This window comes from Sorex araneus, chromosome 6 (genome assembly GCF_027595985.1).
Source record: "Sorex araneus isolate mSorAra2 chromosome 6, mSorAra2.pri, whole genome shotgun sequence".
NCBI classification, from domain to species: domain Eukaryota; kingdom Metazoa; phylum Chordata; class Mammalia; order Eulipotyphla; family Soricidae; genus Sorex; species Sorex araneus.
This window is the reverse complement of record NC_073307.1, coordinates 120,864,985-120,875,515: the sequence shown is the minus strand read 5'-3', so window position 1 is coordinate 120,875,515 and position 10,531 is coordinate 120,864,985. Positions and strand designations below refer to the sequence as shown.

Below are 10,531 nucleotides of genomic sequence, written 5' to 3'. Positions count from 1 at the left end.
CATTTATATGCTATTTTATTAAGTTGATTAAGGGTACAAGGGCCAAAAAATTAAGATGAGAAGAATTAGAAGGGGCCCAAGTAACGTGGAAATCAAGGTGGTCAGTTAAGAGGACCTGTTAAACCATGCCTAGAACTTGCCCTCATTTGCTTCCTTCTCCCTTTTTCTCTTGACTAGTCCTTCCTGGACCTTGGCCATGGAATCCTTAATAACTTCAGAGTGATCGCCATAGAAGCAACACTCTTCACCTAGTGCCACGCACAAATACCCCTGCTGCAGGAACAGCAATTCCAGGCCCTTCCAGTTTTGTAGTGCCACCTCAAATAGAGAGGGCAGGGGTGACTATCGGAGGTCTCTATCCTTTCTAAGTCCTTGTCTATGGCTACCCACAATAAGGTCAATCCGGAGTGTTGGGTGGTGAGGGAGGCTGTACCCGTCCTGGGCCCAGCTATCCCTAGACTGAATAGGGTGGCTATGGTCAGGGCAGAAATTGGCTTCCTTTTTTCCTCTGAGGGTGCCTTCCTTCTCCCCGTTCTGACACATGCTCTCCTCAGGGAGATAGAGGATAAAAGGCAAGACCACGACCAACAAGGTTCCTGTCCAGAGCGCATTTTTATCCAGTTCCCAGGAATGCCAGTTTTCACCCTTGGTCTGCGGGGGATGGGAATTGAGGGACATCAGGCCGCATCTAAAGCTGAAATGTTCCGCGCACAGTTTGGCACCCTATCCAGGTACCAGCCCAGGTCAGGGCTCCTGCCCAGAGCTGTGGCCGCTAATACGGCCTCAAGTTATTCTCTCCCCTCCATATCCCACAAGAACCAGAAGTTACTCTTTTAATTGGAACTTTCACCAGGTTAGCTTAAGCAACAGAAACACATTAGCCAATAATTCATTAAGCCTTCCTAAATAAATATTACATCATAAACAGAATAGTAACATTGAGTGTGAAAGGCTGAGCCGCATAGGTCACAATGGTAAAGCAACGCACACCCCCACCAAGCTTACTTGTTGAAGATGACCCCAACAATAATAAAGTGCTACACAAACTCTCTGACAAGGAATTTAGAAAGGGAACCACTGAGGATGTTTAAGGAGCTAAAAGAAACAATGGAAGGCCACAACACCTAATTAGAGAGAGAGTACAAAAGGGAATACCCTGCCACAGCGACAGGGTGGGGTGGGGGGAAATGGGATGGGGGGGGTCAGAGGGATGCTAGGTTTATTTGTGGTAGAGAATGGGCACTGGTGAAGGGATGAGTTCTCGAACTTTGTATGAGGGAAACATGAGCACAAAAATGTATAAATCTGTAACTGTACCTCACGGTGATTCACTAATAAATTTTTTTTTAAAAAAGGAAACAATAGAAAGCAATACCAATAAAATACAAGAGGATTTGCAGGTAGAGATGCAGAAAATACAAAACGGAAATATCAGACCTGAAAAACCTTGTAGGCGAATTAAAAACCTTAGTGGACAGCCTCAGGGCAGAGTAACAGCTGCTGAGGACAGAATCAGTGGGCTCAAAGATAAAGTCCAGAGACTCTCTAGAAAACAACAGAAAGTGGAAAAGAGACTGACAATCCAGTAACAGATGGCAAGAGAAGATCATGATGAAGCCAAGAGTAGTAATATAAGAATTATTAGAGTCCCAGAGGGACAGGAAGAAAACCCTGATGAAGAAGAAACTGTCAAAGACATCATTGCTACTGCTACGATGTTCCCAGAGCTGTAGAATACATGTTGATGTTGGTGGGCCCCACGAGTGACTTACGTGAAATGGTGAGGAGAAAGACGGTCACTTTCTCCCCAGCCGCCTCTACCACTTGGGAACCAGAGTTACTGGGTTCTTGTCTCGCTCGCAGAAAAGAATTTCAGCAGTAGACAAGCAGTGAAGTAAACAGATTTTATTCAGAGGTTTCTGAGGGAAGGAGGAAGGGATAAGTGAGAGAGCGAATAGTAAGAATAACACGCTCAAGAGAGAACGTGGGCTTCTCCAAGGGTGGAGGAAGCTCTATACACATCCTAGCACTGGACATGAAAGCATGAAAGTACACATCTCAAGAGGGGAGATGCGGGCGACACATGTGCTTAGGTACCACATGTGCTCAGCCACGTGGGCACAAGCAGCACATGGGCTCAGGCAGCATATACACCCGCTTCCTTTGTTCAAGGTGGCCTTTATAGGGTTTCTTCAACCTGCCCCCACGTGGGGCTTCTTCCCAGGTAAAAGTCCGTTGCTAAGGAGGTTACCAGGGAGGTCGGGAATGGTGATGGTCTTTAGGTTGGATCACATTTTAATCAGATTAAGGGAGAGGTCAAGGGAATTCGAGGAACTTCATGGGAAGGGGGTCCAACCTCCTCAGGGTCTGCTGAAGGTCTTATCAGGTCTGTTTTCTGTATACACAGGGTGGGTCAGCCTCAGGATTCTCCTTTCCAGAGACTTTATTAATCTAAGTTTCATTGTCAGGGGCCTTTCCCTATCTACCTGCCTACATCAATGTGACCACATTCAGGAGACCCGAAGGGTACTAGCTAGAAAAAATCCAAATAAAAATACCCCAAGACACATCCTAATCAAAATGACCAAAACCTTAGATAGAGACAAAATCCTGAAAGTAGCACGATCAAAGAAAGAAATTGCCTATAAAGGAGCATCCTTAAGATTCACAGCCAGCTTGCCTGATGAAACCCTCATGGCCTAGAAACAGTGGCGGGATATAGTGAAAAAACTCAATGAAATAAATGACTCACAAAAAATGCTTTACTCAGCTAGACTCTCATTCGTAACAGATGGAACAGCACACAGTTTCACAGATAAAAAACAGCTCAGGAACTTCATAGACTCAAAACCATGGTTACAAGAACAATGAATGGGCTTCTTTAAGACAAGACAGGATGCTCAAATACACCAAACTTCAGCAGAAAAATGGGACAAAACCCCATAACAATAATATCTCTCAATGTCAATGGGTTGAACACACCAATTAAAAGACATAGAGTGGCGGGATGGATTAGAAATTGAACGAACATTCGGCTGCCTGCAAGAAACTCATCTCAACAGTCAGAGCAAACACAGGTTCAAAGTCAAAGGCTGGAATGTTGGGGATGGACTGAGCTATCAGGGCGAGCCCACATAGACTGTACTACAGACAGGAACATTTTCCCCCTTCAAGCTGCCTTCAGAAAATAATTTCAGTATATTGAAAGAGGCAGTTTTTCCTTTTCTCACAAAAGCCTGGCTGGTCTTTGACATGCAGATCTCAGATGTTAGCCAGGCCTGACCTTTGATATTGTAGATTCCAGGCTCTGGCCCAGACTAGTCTTTGGGATATAGATTTCAGGTGCTGCCTAGTTTGTAATTGACATGTAGATTTTCTGTGGCAGCCCAGCCTTGTCTTTGGGATGTAAATCCAAGTGCTTTTAGCCCAAGGAACGTTTCAGTTTTGGTTTTGTATCTTCTTTCCTGAGGCCTAGATTACTGGCCTGCGGATACAAGGAAATAATGTTGCCTTAATATTCTTCCTGTAATATTTTTTGGTGCCTTTAATGACGTCAATGTATTGCGCCCTTTAGAAGTGCCATGATCAATAAAAGGAGATCCACAAGGCCCTGTGCCTTTGCTAAGATCCAGAGAGAGCCTTAGTCCTCCATGAGAGACATTTCTTCCGCGTGCCTTATCTCAGCGCCTCCGACCAGACGAACGTTCATGCAACACTGGAAAACAATCCTACAGGCAAAAAACTCCCATAAAAAAAGCTGTTGTAGCCATCTTAGTATCAGACCACATTGATTTCAGACTGAAGAAGGTCACAAGAGACAGTGAAGGTCATTTCTTATTGAAAAAGGGATCTGTACGACAGGAAGAACTAACAATACTAAATATATATGCATCTAAATAGGGACCAGCAAAGTACTTAAAACAACTGTTCATAGACTTGAAGAAAGACACGATAACAACACAATACTAGTGGGAGAATTCAACACCACTTTATCACCTCTTGATAGATCAATCAGACTCAAGCTTAGCAAGGACATACTGCATCTGAGGGAAGAAATGGAAGAAATGGATTTAGTAGATATGTACAGGACACTTCATCCTCAAAAAGCCAAATATACATTCTTCTCAAGTGTGTATGGAACATTCTTCAAGATAGACCACATGCTGAGCCACAAAACATACCTCCATAAAATTAAGAAGATAGAGATTGTATCAATGATATTCTCAGACTACGATGTGCTGAAATTAGAAACAAATCACACACACAAACAGAAAATGAAATCAAACACCTGGAAATTTTAACAGCTCACTATTGGACAATGAGTGGCTTAGAAAGGAAATCAAAGAGGAAATCAAAAGATTCCTGGAAATCAATGACAATAAGGACACGAGTTACCAAAACCTATGTGTTAAGAGGAAAGTTCATGGCTCTACAAGCATACCTCAGGAGTGAGGAGTGAGCCCACTTAAGTAACCTAACCTCACAGCTTAAGAGCTTGGGGAATGCCCAACAAAAGGAGCCCAATCCGGACAGGAGGAAGGAAATAATAAAACTCAGAGCATAAATTAACGAGATGGAAACCAAAAAAAAAAAAAAATTAGAAAGATCAATGAAACCGAGAGCTGGTTCTTTGAGAAAATAAGATCAATAAACCTCTAGCAAAACTACAAAATAAAAAAAGGGAAAGAGAAGACTCTAATAAACCAAATCATAAATGAAAAGGGGGACATTAAAACAGAAACTACAGAAATTCAAAGGATCCTCAGAGATTACTTTGAGAATCTTTATGCCACAAAACAGAAAACCTCGAGGAAATGGATAAATTCCTAGATGCCTATAGCCTCCCAAGGCTGAACCAAGAAGACCTGGAATACCTGAACAGACCTATCACCATCAAGGAAATTGAAACAGTAATAAAAAGTCTCCCCAAGCACAAAAGCCCTGGCCCAGATGGATTTACTAGTGAATTCTTCCAAATCTTTAAAGAGGACTTACTCCCAATCCTCTTTAAGCTTTTCCAGGAAATTGAAGTATCAAAAACACTTCCAAACTGTTTCTATGAGCAAATATCACCCTGATGCCAAAAGCAGACAAAGATACCACAAATAAAGAGAATTACAGACCAATATCCCTGATGAACACAGATGCAATGATCCTCAACAAAATACTAGCAAATAGAATCCAATGACTCATCAAAAAGATCATACACCATGACCAAGTCGAATTCATCCTAGGGATGCAAGGATGGCTTAACATTCGCAAGTCAATCAGCATAATTCATCATATTAATAAAAGAAACAATAAAAACCATATGATCATATCAATAGATCCAAAGAAAGCATTTGACAAGATTCAGCACCTGTTTATGATGAAAACTCTCAGCATAATGGGCATCAAAGGAACTTTGCTAAATATAGACAAAGCCATCTACCATAAGCCCATGGTAAGTATCACTCTCAATGGGGAAAAACTAAAAACCTTACCTCTATGATCAGGCACAAGGCAAGGTTGCCCACTTTTGCCACTCCTATTCAATATAGTACTGGAAGTCCTGGCTATAGCAGTTAGACAAGAAAAAGATATCAATGGCATACAGATAGGAAAGAAAGAGGTCAAGTTATCACTGTTTGCAGATAATATGATACTATACTTGGAAAATCCTAAAGACTCTACAGAAAAGCTCCTAGAAACAATAGGTCAATATGGTAAACCGGCAGGCTACAAAATCAAAAAAGCCAAAATCCATGGCTTTCTTATATACACATAATGAAAGAGAAGAAAGAGACATTTAAAAAATACCATTCATAATAGTACCTCAGAAAATCAAGTACCTTGGAATCAGGTTAACCAAAGAGGTGAAGGACGGACCTATGCAAGGAAATTTACAAAACACTACTTCAGGAAATAAAAGAGGACACTAAGAAATGGAGACACATAACCTTCTCATGGATAGGGAGAGATAATGTTATTTTGAGAATAATATTAACAAAATGGCAATACTGCCCAAAGCACTATACAAATTTAATGCGATCCCTATCAGGCTACCCATGACATTTTTTTAAGGAAATAGAGAAAACACTCCTGAAATTTATATGGAAAGATAAACCCCCACGAACAGCTAAAGCAATCATTAGAGAATAGAAGATGCGTGGTGTCACCTTCTCCAACTTCAAACTCTACTACAAAGCAGTAGTAATTAAAACAGCATGGTATTGGGGTAAAAAAGACCTGCAGACCAATGGAACAGAGTTGAATATCCTGTCACAGAGCCCCAAATATATGGCCACTTAATCTTTGACTTAATACTTAAGATTAATACTTAATCTTAATACCTATTATTCCCGCACCATATTTGATAGGGTGTAAATTTGGTGTGAACTATGGTAACACCTCTAAGGGCAATTGGAGGCCACCCTAAAAGCCTCCATCCCTCTCGGAATGCCCAGCAAGCTACCGTTAGTATCTCGCCCGCACGCAGAGTCTAGGCAAGCTACCTGTCACGTATTCGATATGCCAGCAACAGTAAAAACAATTGGCCTCATTCATCTGTCACCAAAAGAGCCCCCAATATGGCAGCGTTAAGAAAGATGAACAAAGAGAGGCTGAAAAAATCTCAGGGACAAACTAGACTGCCAAAATGAAGAAAGACTAAAATGATTGTCTGTACTTTCAATGCATAAACACTGGCATCAGAAGCATCCATCGAGGACCTGATGGTGCAAGCGCAGAAGATCAAGTATGACATCATTGGTCTGACCGAAATGAGGAGACATCAATCACATCACGCCATTTTCGACACTGGAGAAGAATTGTTCCTCGGAACATGTGACAACAGAGGCGTTGGTGGCGTTGGTGTCCTTGTCAACACAAACTTGGCCATGAGCATCGATTCATTCAAATGCCTAACACCCCGAATTGGATGATTATGCTTGAATAAATGTGACTCACTGCCTGCAGTTTCTATCTTCATCCTCTATGCACCAACATCCAACTACGATGAAGAGAGGTTGAGAGGTTCTACATGGAACTGGAGAAGTTCTATAAAGAAGACCACACCTTCTACAAGATCGTTGTTGGTGATTTTAATGCCAACATAGGTCTGAGAAGGTCGCCCGAAGAACTCCACATTGGGACACATGGCCTAGAATGGAGCGATCAGGGTGAGAGACTGTCTGAATTCATCATGTCAACCAAGACCATCCATGGTAACTCACAGTTCCAGAAGGCCGAATCTAAACGTTGGACATGGGAGTCTCCGGGTGGACAGTTCCACAATGAAATTGACCACATCATATTCAGTCAAAGGTTTTGCCTGACCAATGTCGCTATTGTCCCAAAATTCCATACGGGATCAGACCACGGTCTCCTTCGTGCAAAATTCTACTTCACAGATCAGGGAGAAAATTCTGCAAAATTTAAGTCTAAGAAGACAACTCCCAGAATGACCACCAACTGGGAGCTCTTTGGCACTATTGCAGCAACGTGGGAAGATGTAGTCCTTGACAACAAAGACAAGGAATACAATCGACTGGTTCAGCACCTCCATGTCTGTGCGAAGAATGCCGAGAGTGAGAAAGCCACAAACAGAGGCCTGTCCTCAGAAACTGTCGAGCTCATTCGTCAACGTGGTTTGGCACGAGCCTCAGGCAACCACAAGCTAACATTCGAGCTCCCAAAGCTGTGCAGAGATGCGATAAAGGAAGACCTCAAAGAGATAAGAGCAGCAGCATTGGCCATTGCAGCAGAAGCCAGGAAAAGCATTCGCAAGCGCCTGTCCTTCACCACCTACAAGACCAAGATGACTGCCCTCCAATGTCCTGATGGATCTATCACATCCTCCAGAAAGGCAATGGAGAAAATTATTCACAACTTCTACTCGGATCTCCTTGACAGCCATGTCCACCTTCCCACATACCAAATTCCGCATGACGGATATGTCATTCCCAATGTTCTCCCTTCTGAAACCCAACACGCAGTTTCACTGGTACAGAGGTGAACAGCACCTAGTCTGGACAAGGTCAGACCGGAACACCTGAAGAATCTGCTGCCAGTACTCATCAATACACTGGCCAGACTCTTCACACGCTACCTTTCTGAATGCAATGTTCCATCCCAGTGGAAAACCAGTAGGCCAGTTCTGTTGTACAAGAAGGGAGACATCCACAATATTGGTAACTATCACCAATCTACCTGCTGTCTGTCGTCTACAAGTTGTTTACTCATGTCATCCTGAATAGAAGAAGCAGAACACTAGACAAAGGACAACCATTCGAGCAAGCCGGGTTCCGAAGGGGATTCAGCACGATAGACCATATCCACACAGTGACCAAACTCATTGAAGTTTCGAGAGAGTTCAAGATGCCACTCTGTCTAACGTCCATCGACTTAAAGAAGGCCTTTGATTCTGTTGAGACTGAAGCGGTCATTGAAGCCCTGGCCAAACAGGGCATTCAAACTCAGTATATCAAAATCCTCCATGAGATGTATTGTGGATTCACCACCAGGATCTCACCATTCTACAAGAAAGTGATCATTGATGTAAAGAGAGGGATGCAGCAGGGTGATACCATTTCACAGAAACTCTTCAGTGCCGCCCTTGAGAACATCATGTGATGACTGGAATGGGAAGGAATGGGAGTGAAGATAGATGGTCGGCAATTATACCACCTCCGCTTCGCTGATGACATCGTTCTCATAACACCAAACATTAACCAAGCGGCAAAAATGCTGCTGACTTCAACCACGGTTGTGAAAAGGTCAGACTGCAGCTGAATCTCAACAAGACAATGTGCATGTAAAACAAACTGGTCCCTGCAGCTCCATTTGCTCTCAATGGAACGAACATCTCCGAATGCAGCAGCTATATGTACGTGGGTTGAGAAATCAACATGAGGAATGACTTGGTGCTAGAACTGCACAGGAGAAAGGGAGCAGCATGGAATGCATTCAAGAGCGGCCAAGAGGTTGTTAAGAGAATGAAGAACCTGTGACTCCAGGCACATCTTTTCGATTCCACCTTTCTTCCTGCACTAACATATGACTCAGAGACCTGGGCCCTTCACAAATAGGATAAGAACGCTATTCGGGTATCCCAAAGAGGAATCGAAAGAGCTACGCTAGGAGTATCACATCTCACTCAAGTGAGAGAAGGAATCTGGAGTTCTGACCTCTGTCGATGGTCAAGAATCAGGTACGCTATCTCATTTGTCAAGGCATCAAAAATCAGATGGGCCAGTCATGTAATGCGATTCAGAGACGACCGATGGACTGGAGCTGTTACTGACTGGATTCCATGGGACGTCAGAAGACCGCGTGGCCGCCCACCAACTAGGTGGTCAGTTTTCTTCGTCAAATCTCTGAATGAAGGATTTGAGGCTCTTCCTGTTCCTGGAGCAAGCAGGTATCATTGGGCTGCACTAGCTCATGACAGGGACAAATGGAGATGTTACTGGCACCCCGCTCAATCAAATCGAAGATCACCAGGACTGCAAGTGATACAAGTGAATCTTTGACAAAGGTGCAAGAAATGCAAAGTGGAACAAGGAAAGCCTCTTCAACTAGTGGTGCTGGGAAAACTGGAGAGCTACCTGCAAAAAAATGAACTCTGACCTCTGTCTAATGCCAGGCACAATAGTCAGATCAAAGTGGATTAAAGACTTCAATATCAGACATGAATCTATAAGGTTCACAGAAGAAAATTTAGGCAGAACTCTTCATGACATTGAAGCTAAAAGCATCTTTAAGGACGAAACAGCACTGACCATGCAAGTGGAAGCAAACATAAATAATTACATTAAACTAGGAAGTGTCTGCACTTCAAAAGAAACAGTGACCACTTCCTAACTTTGTCAAGATTCCATTGTATTGGATGAGACTTGGACCCTACCTCATGCTAGCGCTGGCTTGGGCTAGTAATGAAGTTCCTTTGTTTTGCACTATCATGTGTGGACTTGGTCTCCCCACAACTGGGGATCTGAAACTCAGGCATAACATCTGGTGCATGGGTCATGAACCCTAGCAGTTGAGATCCTCACACATATGATATTGGAACTTTATCCAGGTTTGCTGGATTAGTAATACTGGATTGAGCCGGATCTTTCTTCTGTAGAAAACTGGCAGCACGCTGGGACTAGCAGAAGGGCCCATTCTGGGAAACCGGCAGAGGACCTAGAAAGACGCATAGGAAGGTCGCAGGTCGGTAGTGTGGGAGATGTACCCCCTATTCCTGAAACGCCCCAAGAATGGTGCACGCTTTTTGGTAAGGAAACTTTGGGGGTGCCTGAATCTGAATCTGAATCTGGAGAGTGCATTGTCAGGAAGTCTTTTATGGCCGTTATGTATTTGTTGTTTGAGTGTTGTATTTTTGTGTTGTCTGTTTGTCCCTTTTCTAGTGATTCTTTCTGTCTTTGGCCCCCTAATTCACCATCTAGTCATGGGTCAGAATCAGTGGACCCCACTTTCCCTTTCCCCCAATTTGACTGACCATTTCAGCTATTTCAGGACCAGGGGCAGAAACCTCTAGATAGAAGTG

General features: G+C 43.2%; 1 pseudogene; it reads left to right on the top strand.

Moving 5' to 3' along the window:
* The first annotated feature begins 6,653 nt into the window (after window positions 1–6,653).
* On the top strand, window positions 6,654–8,445 carry LOC129405802 (uncharacterized; annotated as a pseudogene).
* Window positions 8,446–10,531: the final 2,086 nt, after the last annotated feature.